Source organism: Xyrauchen texanus, chromosome 14, assembly GCF_025860055.1.
Source record: "Xyrauchen texanus isolate HMW12.3.18 chromosome 14, RBS_HiC_50CHRs, whole genome shotgun sequence".
Classification (NCBI taxonomy): Eukaryota; Metazoa; Chordata; class Actinopteri; order Cypriniformes; family Catostomidae; genus Xyrauchen; species Xyrauchen texanus.
In genome coordinates this window covers 38206886-38228145 of record NC_068289.1, presented here as the reverse complement: position 1 = coordinate 38228145, position 21260 = coordinate 38206886, and the positions used below count along the sequence as shown (strand labels likewise).

The 21260-nt window shown below is 39.0% G+C and overlaps 1 protein-coding gene across 1 annotated transcript in view; it reads right to left on the bottom strand.

The window, feature by feature from the left end:
- Nucleotides 1–20898, bottom strand: part of LOC127654953 (R3H domain-containing protein 1-like) — a 66943-nt gene extending 46045 nt beyond the window's left edge. The window contains exon 1 of the mRNA XM_052142533.1: nt 20790–20898. The gene's annotated coding sequence lies outside the window, so the exon portion shown is untranslated. The remainder of the gene's footprint in view (nt 1–20789) is intronic.
- Nucleotides 20899–21260: the final 362 nt, after the last annotated feature.

The window sequence follows — 21260 nt, the reverse complement described above, 5'->3', positions numbered from 1 at the left end:
CTCAGTGTATCCTGCACATCATTTAAAAAATACAACTGGATCTACTGCGCGGGAATAATTGCACCACTAATAAACGATTCATATGGAACCTTTATGAGGACCAGATGGAAATGTTTGTATTCCATCTAAATTATTTTGGGTTCCTCTCATGATAAGGTTTATATGTTCACTCACGGTAACACTCATGAAATTAATTAAGCTCTTTTGCACGTCCGTGTTCATGAAAGCAGAAGTCGTCATGGTTGGTGGTGAATGGGGGACCACAGCAAATGTAATTTTAGCATTCCCGTTTGCTTCAAAAGCAAAAAAAAAAAAAAAGAAAGATTACGCTTTCACAGCTTTGCAAAAGAAGAAGTCTACAGCTCTGGATAACTGCAGTAAGAACAGAGAAACATCAGCTGTGGTAACTGATATTTTAAATGTATTCCAGAGTAATATAATAAAGCACAACGTAAGAAATCTACACTATATATTACATTTAAAATATAGAAAAGATTGCTACATTTACGTTGTAAAAGGCAGAAATGCATCATATCAGCTCTGTGAAACGGGTCTACTGCAACATTTTTGCCAAACTGAAATAACATCATAACATGTTTGGCTGCACTTTACAAGTGAAGTGTCCAGCAGGGGGCGCCAAAACGGAGGATGTAATCAGACGAGATGGTGAATTTGAGATGGAGGTTTTAATAAAACGTTCCTCAATAACCTAAAACTTTACCCTAAACTTACTAAAAGAGAAATGAGTGTTTAACTAAAGACATCCTTACCCTTAACCAGCACCGAACCTTAACTGATAGTGTTTTAAAATGCAGAAGCCCATTATCTCAAGCAACCACCTCATTTCCTAAAGCTTCAATGACTCGCGTCACGCGACAGCTTGAGTTCATCTCTGGTTTTGAACTGCATGAGGTCCATCATGCTAATCTTATTGGAATAATGTATATATGTAGGTGGGTCTGTAATACAAGCGTTAAAATGTAGAATAATCAGCCACTGAAGTCATTTAGTGGCTAGTGTAGCCCCTAGTGTTCATTTCACCTGGAACTGCACCTGGAGACACGTATAACAAGTTTTAAAGATATATATCTTTATATCTTTATATGTGTCACGTTTTCACTATGAGACCAGGTTGCATTAGACAGTAATTCAAGACTATTACATATGTAAATGGTTAGTTATGGACTTGTTTGGTAATGTAAAGTATTTATTAGGCCTTTATTGGCTGATTTCCCATTCCTGCTTTATAGCCCCTTTACATTTGCTTTTGTCATAATAATGAATTAATTAGCTAAATCAAAGCTTATGGATAAGGGTTAGGGTGTCTGTGGGACTCTAAATAAGCACAATAAACATGTTGATGCCCCTATACTGTATGCTAGTATTTAATTAGGGGTGCAAATAATAACACTATTGGCACTTAATGCAGAGGATGCATCATGTTGATATTTACTCAAAAAAGCTGCACATTCACACAGTGTAGTGAATCCATAAGTATCCATATTTACTCTGTTTTTCTTATATATTCTGCTAATACATTGCACAGATCTGTACATGTTGTTCATACACGGTTCATATTACATATTTATTCTGCTCTTATAACACTGCAGTATATTTCGTGTCCTGCCTCTGCACCACCTGTCTACACCTGAATATCACATTGCACCTTTCTGCTTTTCTGCACTTCTGGTTGGATGCTAACTGCATTTCATTGTCTTTGTACTTGTACTCTGCACAATTACAATAAAGTTGAATCTAATCTAATCTAGTAAGAACCTATAAAAGATGTATTTTGCACTGTTGTTTTTTCCTAATAAGTCCATTGTTAGGAAAAACTAAATGTAAAGATGCTATTAGACAAAAGGTGTAATAAATACCTAATTATTATTCATTAATTACTGTGGAATATCTGACCCCTTAAATAAAGTGTTACTATATGTTTTGTGTTCTTTCACAATACACCGTGTGTAAGCTTTATCTTGTTTTACTACAGTAAACACATTTTAACTATGATATTGTGTAGCAAAACTATAGTAATACAGGAAACCCACTGTTACTATAGTAACACCATTGTTATCTTACGGTACAAGTACGGTTTTTAAACACATAGTTCCCCCCGAAAAACACATCAAATAATTTATAAAAAAAAAAAAAAAAAAAAACACAAATGAACCATGATGTCACTATAATATGTTTTGGGCCGGATTATCGTGATGTATCCTGTATTATTACTACCTGCTTCACCACAAATATCATGGTTAAATATGTACCTGTAGGAATACTATGGTAAATTTGGCAAAATTATTTCAATTAAAATTCCCTCCCTGTCCTCGAAGGAGCTCCGTAGATTCCAGAGAGATTTAATGCATTTCAAAGTCAATTATTATGAACGATTATTACTGAAGATGAGATGAAGACATGCGCCTGCATGGGGACAGAAGCGCATCACTGCAGCTGCAGCAGATCATATAGTAATATCTGTTTGCCATGAAGCAGCTCCGACCCAAACACAGAAACAACAAACCGATTTTTAACTCCATTAGTCCTCAGAAATGCAGATATTGCGACGAGTAATAACACAGAGTGCATAACTTCCTAATAAAGGGAAGATGATGAGAACGCATCGAGATTCAATCACAAACGTCACACCGGCTGTATTTGCAAGCGCACGAGCGCTTCTTTCTGACTGTATTATTGATGAAGTTGCACAAATAGCCGCGAGTCTTACATTAAAATCATGGCTGAGAGCGTTAATATTTGATGATTACTCCTTAAAGCACCTGAAACTGAGAAAAGCCCGAGGGATGCGGCTCATATGAAGAGAGTTTCTGTAATAGCTCAAAGGCACAATGAGGAACAGAAACAACACGACCCAAATTGACACGCGTGTCATTGAGCTGCCACACGCATTCATTACTCGTGTTCAGGTGGAGCGCCGGGATTGACAGGTGGAGGTGTGAGCGATGCGCGAGTGGGCGAGCGGCATCAACACATCAGGGTGTGAGGCTACAGCAGCTGCCAACAACTATGGCGCGACCTTCCCCGGAAAAAGCAGAGCCAAAAATCACAGCCTGAGACACGCTGCGTTCTCACTGCGCATTAACACACATCTGTCTGCGACTGAAAGAGGGGTGCGAATGATGTCACGAGACAAAGACAAACAATTGAGCACTTAAATATGGAGCTCGAACAATGAAGTATTTCAATCTCACATTCCTTCATTTGAATTCTAGACGTGACATTGAACAAGACTTTCTGGTTTATAATTGTTTTTAGGGGTGGATTTTTTTTGTGGTACAAATTCAGATTAAAATGATCAGATTAAGAAGAAATTCCGAACTGTAAATACAAATCTCTCACATTCACATGTCTGAAATTCACACTGACCCCTGAGTGAGTGCCACACACACACACACACACACACACACACACACACACACACACACACACACACACACACACACACACACACACACACACACACACACACACACACACACACACACACACACACACACACACACCCCTCAATGACTACAGACCCGTCGCTCTGACGTTTGTGTTTATGAAGTCATTTGAGAGACTGATGTTGCCCACCTGAAGGACATATTTACATATCGTGATATAGCAAGATCTCTATCGACTGACACTATATAGTCACCACGAGATATATCATCATATCGCCCAGCCCAAGCTTACACGGCTTATACACCGTTTAAAACAGTTTGTGAAGCACAATGCCAAATGAAACAAACATTTCTGTATTGCGGTCACATGACCGCTAGTGCAAGTGATGTCCAGTAATCTTGGAAATAAATATGGTAATTTTGCATTCAATTTAGAGTAAAAATACCTCAAAACATTTGACATTTTTGCAGTTTGATAAAATATTAAGTGAAAATAAAGCGGCTGTAGTTACTTTCGGTTCATTCATTGCACTGGAAATGGAAGGTCTTGTTTACTGCATTGCATTGTGGGATATAACCCTATTTTGAGGAAATGCAGTAGGTCATCTGGGTATTAATACAGAATATGTGCCAGAGTTAAAACCATGGTGTTAATGAAACGTTTAGGAGTTCAGAGTTAGATAACCCAACACAAGACCGAGTTAAACAATATTGCACTCTTTAAATAAGAGCTAACCCCACAGCGATGAGATGCACTCGTTACTTCAGGAGTCCCGTTCAGGTGTTCAAGCCCTCTTAAAATCTCACTGCGAGAGGTACATAAACATCCATTTAAAGCTTTTTCAATCATTACGAGCTTTTAAGTTGAAGTATTGTTTTTTAATTTTGCTCTTAGGATGAGTAAAGTTTGTTAAAAAATACAAATGCATGTTTACTTGTTCAAAGTTTTTAAAAGTTTTAAGTATGAATTTGATTAGACAACATTTTGATTAAATTAAACTTTAAAACATGGAATTTTGGAAAATGTATAAAAAGAAAAATAAACTGGGATAAATGATTTCAGGAGGGCCCCACTTGTGTGTTAGTTCACCCAAAAATGAATGGATGGTTTAAAGGGGAACATTTTCATTTTTGTGTGAACCAACCCTATAAAAACACTTACATTGCATATTTAATTGATAAACATGCATTTATTTTAATGTATTATTTATTTACATTCAAATGTAACTTTAAATAGGCTAAAGGAGTGTGTTCAATAGCACATTTCTAGGGCTGGCCCTGACAGTCGACCAAATGCTAGTCCATGAGGAGAGTCTTGGTCGAACAAGCTTTGATTGGTCGGTCGCTTTACACGGCTGGTCCATACATTATGTCATACAGGAAATCCAAAGTGTGGGATCATTTCGAGAGGGTAAAGGACGTCCACCTATCATTCATTGACCTCAAACATGCTTATCATTTGAAACATGCAAGTAGCCTAACATTAGCCACTTAGCATGGCTGCTCGCTCTAACGTTAGATAACCTAGATAAATATACGCTATTAGGCTTATCCAAGTGTTCGTGGGGAAGATAAATTAGTACCTCGCTTACTGCATGTTTAACTTAATGTGCATTTCCCTCTATAAATTAACACAATGTTCAGTCTCTTGTTGGTGTTCACAGTATTGGGACACAGCCCTTAATCACTGAATTCAGGCGTTTCATTCAGTCCCATTGCCACAGGTGTATAAAATCAAGCACCTAGCCATGCAGTCTGCCTTCACAAACATTTGTGAAAGAATGGGCCGTTCTAAAGAGCTCACAGGGTTCGAGTGTGGTACTGTAATTGGATGCCACCGTTGCAACAAGACAGCTCATGAAATTTCAACCCTCCTAGATATTCCACGATCGACAGTAAGTGTTATTGCAAAGTGGAAGCGTTAACCACGTAAAGTTGCAGAGCGGGGTCACCGAGTGCTGAGGCGCATAGTGCGTTAAAGTCGCCACCGCTCTGCTGACTCAATAACTGCAGAGTTCCTCCTCGGGCATTAACATCAGGGAGCTTCATGGCATGGGTTTGCATGGTCGAGCAGCTGTATGCCAGCCTTACATCACCAATGCCAAGCGTCGGATGGAGTGGTGTAAAAGCACGCCGCCACTGGACTCTGGAGCAGTGGAAACGTGTTCTGTGGAGCGATGAATCACTCTTCTCTATCAGGCAGACTGATGGACGAGTCTGGGCTTGGAGAATGCCCGGAGAACGTTTCCTGCCTGACTGCATTGTGCCAACTATTTGTTGGAGGAGGGATAACGCTATGGCGTGGTGGTAGCGTAGTGGCTAAAGCACAGGGCTGTTAATCAGAAGGTCGTTGGTTCGAACCCCATGGCCACCACCATTGTGTCCTTGAGTAAGGCACTTAACTCCAGGTTGCTCCGGGGGGATTGTCCCTGTAATAAGTGCTCTGTATAATACATTGGTAATCAGGAGGTTGCTGGTTTGATCCCCACAGTCACCACCATTGTGTCCTTGAGTAAGACACTTAACTCCAGGTTGCTCCGGGGGGATTGTCCCTGTAATAAGTGCTCTGTATAATACATTGGTACTCAGAAGGTTGCTGGTTTGATCCCCACAGTCACCACCATTGTGTCCTTGAGTAAGACACTTAACTCCAGGTTGCTCCGGGGGGATTGTCCCTGTAATAAGTGCACTGTAAGTCGCTTTGGATAAAAGCATCTGCCAAATGCATAAATGTAAATGTAAATGTTTTCTGGGGTTGGTGAAGGCCCCATAGTTCCACTGAAGGAAAATGTAAATGCCTCCACATACCAAGACATTTTGGAAAAGTCAATGCTTCCAACTTTGTGGAACAGTTTGGGAAGGCCCTTTTCTGTTCCAGCATGACTGTGCCCCAGTGCACAAAGCAAAGTCCATAAAGGCACAGTTGGATGAGTTTGGTGTGGACCACACAGAGCCCTGACCTCAACCCTATCCAACACCTTTGGGAGGAACTAGCATGGTCTGTGTCTGACCTCACAAATGCCCTTCTGGAAGAATGGGCAAAACTTCAAACACTCCAAAATCTTGTAGAAAGCCTTCCCAGAAGAGTGGAAGCTGTTATAGCTGCACAGGGGGGGGCCAACTCAAAATTAATGTATGTGGATTTAGAACGGGGTATCATAAAAGCTCCTGTAGGTGTCCCAATACCTTTGTCCATATAGTGTATATTTTAAAAGGTTCATTAATACGGTTTAGTATTTCTCTGTAATGTAGAATAGTGTTAGCAATGCTACTTATTCTCACTCCCCACAACTCAAACCATTTTCTGATGCCCCCCATATATATATATATATATATATATATATATATATATATATATTCAAGTAATTAAATGAATATCATAAACGTGAGACAACTAGTCGACTACTGGCTTAAACTAATGACTACTAGTCGACTAGGAACATCATTGGTCGGGGCAGCCCAACACATTACCAAATTAACATTTTTATGTGGTACGGAAAACCATGAATTTTCTCTGGTATCGGTACGACTGATTAAATTTAGTTATCGTGATGCTACCAAGGAAGGGTCAGGTTAGGGAAGTTCTGCCGTTTATCATAGCAGGATAAATGTGCTATGAACCAAACATACATGACCCTGAGAACACGAGAGATCTGAACTGCTCACAGCTTTAAGTGTGTTCTTACATTACAGCTTTCAGTGCAGAGTCCGTTTGAATTTGGCTGATTTGGTTAGTCAAAAAGCTGTTTTCCAAACTCAGCTGCACTCTATGAAACCACACCAAAGTCCAGTTGAAAATGTGGTCTGGGTTTGGTCCATTGGTACAGTATGAAATTATTCAATTGAGCAAACAAAGAGAAAACTCTAGAAACTGCATTTCATGATCTAATTAAACACGATTTCAGCATGCTGGACTATTCCTGCCAATTTGATAACAGACACTCGCAGTACCTGATGGCATTGGCACCGCTTCTTGGCATCGCTTCTTGAATAAAACCTTGGCAGTTTGGACTGTTCATATTGGGAACATCAAGATTTCGGACATATTGTTTTCCAACACTTCCAGCAGTAAAATTAAGCGGTCTAATTTCTTGATGCGACTGGCTACACTGAACAGCTGACACAATTATAGATCCAGACCAGAATCACAAGACAAAAAGAGACGGATGGACCGCCTTACCTTCAAGTCCCCAGGACCTGAAATGCACCGTGGTATTGTGGGTATTGTGCACAATATTAATCCATCCCCGCCAGTTCCATGCTCATGATCCAGTGAATTCCCGCACTCATTTGTTTACATTAAAATACAGTAATTGAGGATAAGTAAATGAATCCACAGTGGAACAAATGAAATCCATGACTTTGTCAATCATACTGTCATTCCAGAATCAGCGTGACACTCTCGACGCTTGTCCCATATTTACTGTATTTAAATATGGATAAACCTACATAAACTTGTCAATTCAAAATGCAAAAAAGCCTTGTACTGCATCTTTAACCAAGTGACATGATAAAACCATTGCTCTTGTTTAATTACCAATATTGTTTCAAGATCTAGTCTCGTCACATCGTGCCGCTCGCTCACAATAAAGCACCTTTGACAAGAAACACACAGATGGCAAAACAGTTGTGTAAGTGCTCAGCAACAGGATGAGGAAAACACACTTCTTTATGCACTCGATGTAAAATAGTGCTGAACTTGATTAAGTGTCACTTTCAGTGGCAATACTTTATATAATTCTCCCACACTGGTTCCTTCTTCAAAGCCTTTATCATCTGAAATTAATGGAATATTAAAATATTACAGGACAAATGTGTTTGTTGTTCAGCAGTAACATTAAACACTGCCTCACAAAGCCAAATAACGGCTGAATGCTTCATCACTACTGACGGGCGATATGTAAAAAACATATTTCGTTTATATAATAAGTTTTATAATATTTCGACCCCTCTGCCGAGGGTCGGTGAATTTTTAGCTTTATACAAAAATTTACTCAATTTTATTCATTTATTGAAACATGAAAAACAAACAAAATATATTTCTATATTCAAACTGCACTTTAAACTTAACCAAAAAAAGCTATTAAAATAATGAAGTGATAAAAAAATCGTATTTAACCACCTCCCCAAATCACACATTTACCGTCTCCAACAGCCCCATTTTGCATCACGCAAGCATCTGTCAACGACAACGGGTGGAAAATGTCTAATAACATACAGATTAAGAACTGAAGAAAATAAAAAAATTTAAAGATGATAATAATAATAATAAATAAGCCTAATAAATAACCTTGTGTTCCCCAAATAATGCTGCCAAATGTGTTTGTGTTTCGGTTCAAGGTGAACATGTCTATCATTACTTTATGATTTAATCACTTTTCTCTTTGTATATTACTGAACCTGAAGAGTTGCGTTCACAATTCATGCCAACCGCGTGTAATAAAGTGAATTAAACTCACAGCAGCTCCTGAGATGGTCTGAGGTCAGTTGCAGCACTCTCATATATGACACTATTCTTGCACACAGTTTTCAGACGACTGAAACACAGAAGACTCTTCACATACACGTGTTTCACGAGACGCTCCCGCCGCACACCTCTGAACAAACATCAGACACGAGCACTGACGGCTTTAGTCTTCACAATATAATCAAGTGTGTGTCTTTGTGTTTAACAGCATTTCTTGTCATGTGTCACTCCGACACGTCTTACAGGCCGCAGGTAGGGGAGCAAAATGACCCGCTCATGAAACACCTGCGGTTGGACGAGGAGCTTGAGAACTGGATTCAGACTCGTCACATTTGGCTTATGGCGGGTGCTAGTTTCACATCCTGGACACGGTTTAATATACATTATAAAATTAATTATCTTAGAAACAATCCTCTTCAGAGTGCTCATGTTTATAACCTCAAAACATATTGAACGTCCCTCAATGGATCTGCACAGTTACACTTTTCCATTCAAAACAGCATATAAATCGGAAAGGTAAAGGAACAGCTAATGCTAGCTTTAATGTTACTGTCCTCTCCACCTCGTATGCAATCCTCCAGTGCAGCGTTTAGTAATAAACATATTAATTACCAAACCACCTTCGGTGGTCTTAAATAACTGATTTGTTATAATAACATGTATTATATACCTTGTCTTTTCTATGTAGAGGTTCTAAACCGCTCTTGAAGCGTCCGTCTCTACCTCTAGAGGGCAAGACTGGAACATTATTTTACAACCTGAAATAAACGCGCCCACCAAAGTGGCACGACACCTCAAAATTCACCAGCCAAATAGAAAATGTACCTGGATTTGGCGGGTGATCCTGATGGTGAGACTGTTGTCAAATTCGGATGTTTCAGCATTACGAGTTTTATGCCCCCCAGAATGCTTATATCCCCCCTCATATGAGGTATCTTTAGGGGGAATTCACCCCATTTTCAGAAATGGATTTCAGGCCCTGGTCACTGTCAATTTCCAAGCCTTAATCCTTGCCAGATCTTCCTCCTCATCAATCCCGAGCTCACGGCGCTGGTGGGAACTGCGGGAGCAGGTGGAGGAGATTAACATTCCACATTTCCTCTCATAAAACCATCATAACGCATTCACCGGCCGCTTAGTGGAGAGACTTGTAGTTTTCCAATAATAATAATAATCAGACACTAACCCCCTCGAGGCATGCGCCCACCCAATGCCAACATTACCTTTTGCAGGTATCAAGTTCTTTGCAGTTTTAAGGAAAGGGAGTAAGGTGTCAAAATAAGTGAATTACAAGCAGAACAAGACATGTTTGACAGCAGCCACATTGTGAAAATCATCAACTCGCCAGTAACAAAGGAAATCAAAGTGACCCCGTCACTCCCGACTCTACCGGAGAGGAGTGGAAAATCATCTGTCAAATAATTACAGATCATCCTACCAGTTCACATTACGGTTTCTTTTTCTTTCACGAAGTATGAAAAAGCGGCGGCGGCGTTCAGCCCCACACACCTGGCACAAAGCGAGGCGGTGGTTCAGAGCGCTCGGCCGATTCATTTACATGATAAAGAAAGCATAATGGCAGCGCTTACTAATTAAGCCTCACCATGCAATTTTTCTTATTCGAAAAAGCGAAATGTGAGGGAGCTAAGTGACAAACGTGTGTATTTTTCCCTAAGGACGGTGCCATTCCTGCACGGAGAGGCTGGAAAAAATGCCTAATGAGGTCCCCGGGGGCCGAGCAGGAGAAGAGGCTTCACGGGTACGTGACAGAGCTCCACGGACACTGTTCCATCCTCATTAGACGCCGCTCTGCTTTAGGAAGTGTCAGCGAGCACAGACACTGTTCCTCTTCACTCTGACATCCTGGTACCGTAGTCAAGCACAGGTGGGGACAGCAAATGGCCGGCAATATGAATGTTAATGCATACTTACTGACATCAGGCCGCTCACATCTCATTTCTGTGTCTATCTGCCGGTCATACAGCAATTACAGCCTAAGAAAATGTTCAAATGTCTTTTCGTCCATAAACCGAAGTTGGCCAGTGGTGTAAAGCTCATTCCACTTCATTTGATTTGACCAACTTCTTCCACTCATCCTTCAACAGCATGTGTGTTTTATTTCACTGTTTGCAGGGCAGAGTTTGAGTGACATTATGATGATGTAATCCGATATCGATGATGTCTTACAAATCTCTCGATGCCTATTACGAAGAGATGATGACCGACAATATCGTGCAATGGGAAAACCACGGATCTGGGAAGTCACAGAATATATTAAACAGTGTCCAGGATGTGAAACTAGCACCCGCCATAAGCCAAATGTGACGAGTCTGAATCCAGTTCTCAAGCTCCTCGTCCAACCGCAGGTGTTTCATGAGCGGGTCATTTTGCTCCCCTACCTGCGGCCTGTAAGACGTGTCGGAGTGACACATGACAAGAAATGCTGTTAAACACAAAGACACACACTTGATTATATTGTGAAGACTAAAGCCATCAGTGCTCGTGTCTGATGTTTGTTCAGAGGTGTGCGGCGGGAGCGTCTCGTGAAACGTGTATGTGAAGAGTCGTCTGAAAACTGTGTGCAAGAATAGTGTCATATATGAGAGTGCTGCAACTGACCTCAGACCATCTCAGGAGCTGCTGTGAGTTTAATTCACTTTATTACACGCGGTTGGCATGAATTGTGAACGCAACTCTTCAGGTTCAGTAATATACAAAGAGAAAAGTGATTAAATCATAAAGTAATGATAGACATGTTCACCTTGAACCGAAACACAAACACATTTGGCAGCATTATTTGGGGAACACAAGGTTATTTATTAGGCTTATTTATTATTATTATTATCATCTTTAAATTTTTTTATTTTCTTCAGTTCTTAATCTGTATGTTATTAGAAATTTTCCACCCGTTGTCGTTGACAGATGCTTGCGTGATGCAAATGGGGCCATTGGAGACGGTAAATGTGTGATTTGGGGAGGTGGTTAAATACGATTTTTTGGTCACTTCATTATTTTATTGATTTTTCATTTAATTTAAAGTGCAATTTGAATTTACAAATGTCTTTTGTTCATGTTATTCATGTTTGACTAAATCAATAACATTTTTAAAACAAAATAAAAAAAGGAAAACTTTTCTCCGGCCCTCGGCAGGGAGTGATGATTTAATCGGATATTACAATATTTAAGGCGATTAACGCAAATATTTTATACATATCGCCCAGCCCTAGTGACGATCCATTCAGACATTTGTACTGTACACACATCTACAAGCTATAAGGTGTATTCATTACGGTCTCACGAGAAGGCCCAGATGGAATCGGATGAAATTTCACATTTTCAGGTCGGATTAAAATGCTTGGAAGTCTGTGGAATGGTTTTATATATGGTCAAATGTACTGTATTATTAGATGGAGCCGAGAGTACTAAACTAGTATTAGTAGCTGCATCAGCACACGGCAAATTTTTCAACTTCCGGAAGTATTTTAACCTTTAATTTTTTCCATAAATGAGTTGATTTATGAACCAAACCAACCAGCTCCGAGCTGAAATCACAACATTACAAACTTTGGTAGATTTGGAGCAAAAAGTTGTATGAAAATCAGACAAAAAGACAAAGATACAAGACATGGCGGTCAAAGAAAGCTTCTTGGAACGCTACATGCTGAAAGGACCATGTAAATTAATCCCAGAAGCTGCTCTTTGGTTGGGTTTTTAACATATGCTCTAAAAGAAAGTCCAAAAGCACATCTTCCTGTCCCACAATATATACCATCGATGAACAACCGCAGAACTCACAGTCTTCAAACATTTATAAGATATCCTTGAAAACCAACGGCCCTATCGAATATATGAACAGGACTTTTAGCAGCACACTTTTTAGCCGGTTTTCACAGAGGTCATGTTTTTTTTTTTGTACTTTATTATTATGTTGGCTTGAAAAAGCCAACATAATGTTCTACTAAATTATTAGTAATAATTGGTATTATTAGCCTATTATTCAGACCAACATTTTAGACACTAACTTTCAAGCTGCAGTCACCAAACTTTGCACAGACCTTTACGCTGTTCTGACTCGGGTTGCGATTACTTTTCTAACTGATCGGGCCTCCTGGAATTTTAGATACTACAGAAATCTATTCAATCGTGCACCTTTAACTTTCCAGGACCTCCTGTAAGTGTCTGTTTGTGGGCTAGTTCACACACGTTTCATTCGCTTCTTATTCATATTCTGGTCAAATGCTGGAGGATAAAAATAGCCACGAGTGTGTGAACAGAGCAGCTCCATTCACTGATGCACTGGAGCTGCGCGAGCATTTTATACATTTACTTATTAAACAGTCTTCTGTGATTCTCAGAGCGATCGCACGTCTTCAAGTGGCTTTGAATAAAATGCACGAGTCACATGAACTACTTTAATGCTGTTTTTATGGTTCTTCTATGTCATTTTTGGAGCTATGCATATACTGCACAATTACCCAATAACGAAACCCAAATTGGCTGATTGACCACTATTCTGACGGGGTCTATCAACAAAACAAAACAGATAAGCGTTTCCGTTCCTATACCAACTCACCATCAAGACGCAAGTGAAGCTCACGCATAGCAAATATCAGTTCAATCACTTGAGATGCCTGCAGCAATTAAAGACATAGAATGAGCTCATCAGCTACAAAACTGCCTCAGATGAGCGGCTTCATATCACCGTAAAACGCTCACTGCAACCGCACTACAACCACAATAACATATGCAGATGAAGGGCATCGCTTTACCACAGAATAGATGGAGTGATCACACTCCAATTAGGTCACCCGCGTGCCATTCGTCGACCTACAGAACCTGCATTTGACAGCCCGGTGGACCACGCGCTCGCCGGGGAAACGGTTATAATTGTAGCTCATGGGAATGCAGTTATTGGTGCGGATCTCAGCGCTCCGTGCTTCTCACAAATGTGAAAACGCAAGTTTGTGATTTGTGCAAGTTGAAGACTAGTGTAGACCTTAAACTTGGGAGAGTGGAGCTCTTGAACCACACGATACGACTTCCTCTACAGAGCTGAAACTGTAATGCTGAGGAAACTTAATTGACTCTGTGAACCGTTGCATTGATGGATGGCTCCGGATACCTCCAGCATTCAAAAGACAGGAAAGACTGATGGGCCGAGCCAGTAATACCGTTAAACCTGAACTGCGGTCACAGCGTACGGCCGCCCGCTGAGTCAAAAGAAGCGCTCAACAAATCTCTGGTGTCAGATGTTTCATATAGAGACGAGAAGGGAATGTCTCTAATGGATGATGGAGAAAAGATGCAGAAAGAGCAGACGTTCAGTTCCTTTGGCACAAGATCAGTGAAATAAATCAGGAACATTTCCATAGCAAAAGGCCATGAGAGAGGAGCGATAGAAATATTAAAAGGTTGTAAGAGCAGCAGTTGAAGGCATTTTACCAGCAATAGAGGAACATGATGATATAGCACCGTATTGCCACATCAACGGTGCATCTATAATGTTTGGTAAGATGAAAGCGGCTCATGTGAGGTCATTAACACACGTTTGGAGAGAACTGCCCATTAAACATGTGCCTTTAAATCAAGAGCAAACGTGTTACAGTTCATTCTTGTAAATCTTTGGCTAAACACTCAGATTATATATTTCATTGAATGTGTTCGAATATCTCATCTGATATGCTTCAAAATAAAACTGCTCTTAAAACAGATGTAAGGTCACGCAAGGGGTCAACCCTCTACAGACAAGTTTGGAGAAAGACTGGCTAGTACATTTAGAATTGTACTCACCAGAAATATATAATTATTATACATTTTAATAACTGAAAAATATATCAAGCAAACAGGGAAGAGGGCATCTTGGAAAACCATATCTATATAACTTCGATTGCTATAGTATTTGAGACTATATTTTATTTCATATTTCGCTTTTCATCATTTTAACCACATTTTAGCTTTTTAAAAATGTACACAATGATATTGTCTCTGTTTGAAATTTCATATGCATTTTTAACACGTTATTCACAAGGTTGGAACCTAATAATGAAAACAGAATCCAACATATAACATTTAAAGGTGCTGTAAACGATTTTAGGCATTCTAGAACTTCCACAATCTGCCAAACTGAGCCGTTGGATTAGCCACACCCCCTTTTTCCAAAACCCCCACAGTCCAAAGATCCCAAATGATCTTTGAGACACGAGCAGAAACGGTTGTTAAATACAACAGTAGTGCAACAGCGCCCTCACCTGACAACTGTTGTGAACAACATGGCATAAAAATGGCATTAAGCCTCAATAATTCTCTGCAGCTACAACACTATGAGAACATGTAAAATGATTGACAGGGAGGAGGCGTCCCCCATGGACACATTTATGTTTGCTCTTTACTAGAGCGGTCACAGAGGTTTCTCACCACACTTATTTCAGTAATATCTTTTAGGGAGTAGGCAAATTTTTTGCATAAATTTGCTTAAAGCACTTGTAAGTGCTAATATATTAACAGTACTATGTAAAAACAAAAGAAAAAACATTAGGTTTATTGGGCGGGGCTTTGCACTGGATTTACCAAACCCCTGTATAGATGCTGCAAGAGCCCATTTGTTAAATTCTTCAATATTTACATTGTTTGCTGAAGTTAAAATATTAGATCATGTATGATTGCCCCTTTAAATATTTATATACTTACACATTAAACTTTTGAAATTGTGTTACATGTTTGTTTATATGCATAATTTGTACGATTTAGAAGCATTTACACGGAGTTTACATTGATATGTGTAGCAAGCGCTAAAATGGTACTGTCTCTTTAAGAGTTTACCGTGTGGTGCACATTAACAAGAGAGAATATGAATGGTTGTTTTTAACCTCATCCGTGCGATGTCTGATTACAATTAAACCAGCTTTCCACGGCATCCGACAGACTGGACGTCATTCTTTTCATGCACAACCTACATATTTAGAATCACATCTACGAATTTCTTATATTTCTTTGTTCATTTCTTTAATTCTGAATTTTGTGCAGCATCTCCTAAAAGTCTTTTATTTTAAAAGAGACCAGTTTATTTTGAGGATGAGCCACAAGTTAAAGGACACACAAACACGCTCATGAGGATGCAAGGAAAGACGAGGCTGAATCCAGATCCTTAATCACGTGCTTTTTATTCAGTAAAAGGGTCTCGGTGCTTCAACACTACACAACGAAATCACTGGAGAGTGAAATGTTCATATTTACTGGCCAGTTGGGGGTCTGTGTATCTCAACGAGTATTGACGCTGACTATCACCGCTGGAGTCGTGAGTTTGAATCCAGGACGTGCTGAGTGACTCCAGACAGGTCTCCTTAGCAACCAATTTGACCCAGTTGCTAGGGAGGGTAGAGTCACATGGGGTAACCTCCTCGTGGTCGCTATAATGTGGTTCTCGCTCTCGGTGGGGCGTGTGGTGAGTTGTGTGTGGATGCCGCGGAGAATAGCGTGAAGCCTCCACGTGCGCCGAGTCTCCACGGTAACGCACTCAACAAGTCACATGATAAGATGCGCGGATTGAGATTCATCCTCCACCACCCGGATTGAGGCGAGTCACAACGACACTAGAGGACTGAGAGCACATTGGGAATTGGGGATTTTTTAAAAAAAATAAATTATATTGACTTGCCAGTGGTTAATAACACACATTTTTTGCGCATAGCTTGATATTTAGTGGCATATGCAAGTGATTTACTCTCAATGTAAAGGGCTGCTGACACACTGACAAGGATTTAATTGTTGTGAAATAAAGGTTGGGCATTAATGGCACTTTAATACTTTGTCACTCAGCAAACCAAATGATTTTCTTCCTTGAGAGCAGATGCAACAAAATGAATACAGTAAAAGTTCAGACAGACACCATAAAGAATGGCATGAAATTAAATGCAATTTGCTACTTGCTTAAGCAAAGCAATAAATCATAAAAGGTTTACAGTAGGTCTTGTGACGACACAAGTGTATAAACCGTACAGACCCCAAACCCGTGAAGATTAAAGTGTGGCGTTTCATTAAGAACACCCATGAGTCTCTACAGTGTGACGTGTGTTCACAACTCATTCATCACTCGTACACAATTAATATCAGCTGCTGACAGATACAGGCCATAGAAAACACATTACACACAGTAATATAATATTACACACATCCATCTACAGGCAAAACAATCAGGTGAGAACGCCTTTCTTTGCCCCAAGCCACCGCTAACTATGTTTTCAAACAAAACGACAAAACTTTTTTTTTTTTTACACAAACTACTGCACAAATACTTGTCCCAATCTCATCTATATGAACTTCTGCAGGTAATCCAGGATGAACTTCAAAAGACAAACATTGTATTCTAAAGCCACTTTTTATATTGTCTTATCAATGATGAACTCTTCTGCTACAAGAATGTGATGCATTTTAATTATCTGAATATATGTTTATATATATATATATATACACATATTTTTTTTTTTAATATATAAAGATAATTATGTATAATTATTTCATCATTATTGAATTATTGTTAGATGAGGGGCTTTCTCAGCAAATATTTGTATATGTGATTAATTAATCGGGACACCATGTCTGCCCTACAAAGGCAAAACGCTGTAACATCATGTTTGGTCAAAAATGAGTTAATGTCATTTTTGGGGTATTCTAGACCTCCTTTATCATGTGAATAAATATCGTGAGTCAATTTGATTGTTTTATCGAGAAATTAAAGGGCTATGACAACCGTAACATCCAAAACCATACGAGAAACCACAGCAGAACGCCGTAACAGTGTTACGGCTCTTAGCCTTTGTTCCGGCACGCTGAATTTGAGTTTAAGGTGTTCTGACTTTGTTTCGCCTGGCATCAAGAGAGATGTTACGGTGCCGCTGTGATGTTACTGTACTCTGGCTTTGTCATACTGTCAAAGATTACCGCTCTTTTATTGTCACCAAACCGCGTAACATACACACGACACATCTCTGAAATAAAGTGTAGACTGCCGACTGCTTGTTTGTATTATTACTCTGTGATAGCGATGTGATAGGGCGATGGTTCAGATCTGTCAATGTCAGTGACAGCCCAGAGCTAGCTAAATTTAATCTGTGTCACGTAAATTAGCGCTAACGTTGACGCTGACACTCGCCTCACATCAGATGCTGAAAACCAAATATTAAATACAGAGGCATCCTACCTTTCCATGCAATCCGATATAATCCATAGAAGATATAATCCATAGCAATGCACGTCATCTGCTGTATCCACAACAATCCATACGTGTTTGAGCCATATTTCCTTCTTGCAGGTGTCAGATTTTACAGCTGGTTATCGCTAACGTCCGTACAAAGTAGGCTAACCTAAATAGTAAAAGTAATTCCAACTTTTTTTCGGTATACTCTGTCTATATTATCTCAGAATTAAAAAGTAGTAATCCAAGTCGAGTTCGTTGACTGAGCATCTTGAGCAGTTTGGTGTCCCTTAACCCTTTAACTGTCACCCCTCCCCCTTTTTTCGCATAGACATGAAAATCACTATCCAAACTTAAATGGTTGTATTTCAAGAATGCTTTGTCATATATACCTATGGACAAGTTGTCTTCCAAATTTTAGGTTGATATCTCAAAAAATGAACTTTCAGTAAGATTTTATTTGGGCGCAGTAAAGTCTCTAATCTCTAATGTATTGGTCCAATGTTTAATTAATTATTACTCTATATCTTGCATTTAAATACATATACCTTTGTATTCAATTATAATTCAATTATCTTTATTGTGAAAATATGTATTGTATTTATTCATACTGTACTGCAAAGTAACTTATCTGTCATACTGTTTAACGGTGTTAGTGTTGCCGCACTATCCTGATCATTATAGCACTAAATAGGAACAACCAAAGGTCTTCTATATAATTTAAAACAAGTACCATGATGACTGGACCTTGGTTAGGTGTTCTTATAATGGATGCAAGTATGGTGAACAGCAAGTAAATATTGATTATATGTCAGTTACGTCCTTTTGCCTTTGCATGACTCTTGATACAAAGGCAGAGTACATTAACTGCCAAACAAGGGTCAAAGGTCAATTTTGAGCTCAAGATTTTTTGCATACAAACATTTCTTCAGTATAGCAACTAGTTGTGAAATTTTGGGAGTCCTACCTATAATACTTTTGTCTGGACAAAACAGAAACTTTAAAGTCATTTTTCTCAGTTTCACACTCTAGTGAGTTAAGGTCTTTAGCTTTTGCAGGGCAGATGTAATTAATTCAATTACATTTTTTAATCGATTGACAGCCCTAATATATATATATATATATATATATATATATATATATAAATTTTTAAATATTTAAAGATAACGATGTATTATTATTTCATCATTATATATTGATTTATTGTTATATGAGGGGCTTTCTCAGCAAATATTTGCATATACGATTAAATGCGATCAATCGCGATTAATCATGACACCATGTAATTAATTTGATTAAAAATGTATCGATTGACAGCCCTTATACATTTATATATATATATATATGTGTGCGTATATATGTGTGCATGTGTGTCTATATATGTGTGTGTGTGTGTGTGTATATGTGTGTGGTATGTGTATGCGTGTGTGTATATATGTGTGTGTGTGTGTGTGTGTATATGTGTGTGGTATGTGTATGCGTGTGTGTATATATGTGTGTGTGTATATGTGTGTGTGTGTGCGCGTGTGTGCGTGTGTGGTGGGGTCTCTTTCACAGTGGATAGCAAGCGCTATCATTGAGGCAATAATTTAAATGAACCATGTTAACTTAAGAGAACGTAACAGCACACCATCATGATGCTCACATCTGATATAAACCTCAGAACATCTCTGGCAGATCGACCGGTTCTGCTTCCCTTCTCCAGAGTTTCTGCAGAGAAATGTTGGTGCCGGCCAACATGTCCGAGAATGATAAAGATTTTTTGACAAGTTGTAATTAGTCCAGTAATCTCATTTGGGTGTTTATTTTGCACTGTAATGCAATGGACTATAATAATAATGTGATATAATAAACATGTATGGTAGACAATAAGACATTTGTTCTATATAGCTGCTTAACTATTAAAAAAACTAATAAAATGACTGTAATGGAATTAGAAATGTATGCACTTGTAATTCGTTTCTTGTCTCTGATTTTATTACTGATTGTTTACGTGTCTTGAATAATTACTTTAAGAATTGTAACAATGTTTACTTGATTAATAAGTTTGTCATAATTGCCACTGGTCCCGACTGCTGATATTTAGGTATTGTGACAATACAGTTAGAATGTAGGTGTATTTAATGTGTACATCTTACTAGAATAACATTATATCATTCCATACAAGTATGAGCACACAAATACACATGTATACATTAATCATAGAACATATATACTGACAGCATGACAGCTTAATAATAACAATAGTTGCAGGTACATGTCCACATCACAATAATTCATATACTGATTTACTCCTACAGTACACACACCTGCAGCTGTCATTAGTGTTGACAATATGACTATATCACACATCAGATGTACAATTATATAGGTAAATCGTCTATAATAAACAGCTGCCACAGGTTTCATCCACAGACTGGAAGTCTCTATTAATGTCACATTAAACATGACAACAGATGTCATTAATGTGATGTGTGATTGACAGGCCTAGAGAGAGTGCGCTCACAACAGCCGATGTTTAGTGTCTGAGAAACACAACTTTTAACTAGTTCTCCAGCTGAATACCAACGCAAACAGGTGGTTTAGTCGTACTTTCTGAGGCCTCAACTAACCAGTTAATCCTCACACGCGCTAGCACTGGCGCTAATGAGCCGCGCGACTAATCATGCTCGATATTACATCACATTTCATTCTGAAAACCAACAAGTATAAAACATATTCTTACCGGCTTGTGTACTGTTGTGGTTATAGTTTACGTGTGTTTGCTGTCAGTAATGTGGAAACATGAGGGTTCACGCGCAGCCGGAGCGTCAACGGAGGAGAGCGGCGTGGAACACTTTGAACGACAGCTCTTTTGGACCAATCATGGCAGGGCATTGGTGATCAACCACCAATCACTTTGCAGCATGTTTACGGATGTCCACCTGAGAGGCGGGTGCTGAAGACACGGACTGTATAAATACCAGCAGCGCACATGAGCTTGTTTTCAGTGAGATTTGCTGCGATAATTAGCTTTAGCACTTTTAAACTTTATGTATTCATATTTAATTATTTAGCTACATTTAAACACGTGTTAAAGAGTGCAACTTTCTAAACACACCCTAAGAAACTGTTGTTATCTTGTTTCCAAATAATAATGCAGGTTATTTATAAATTAATTATGATATTGCCATACATGTATGATAGTTAATAAAGA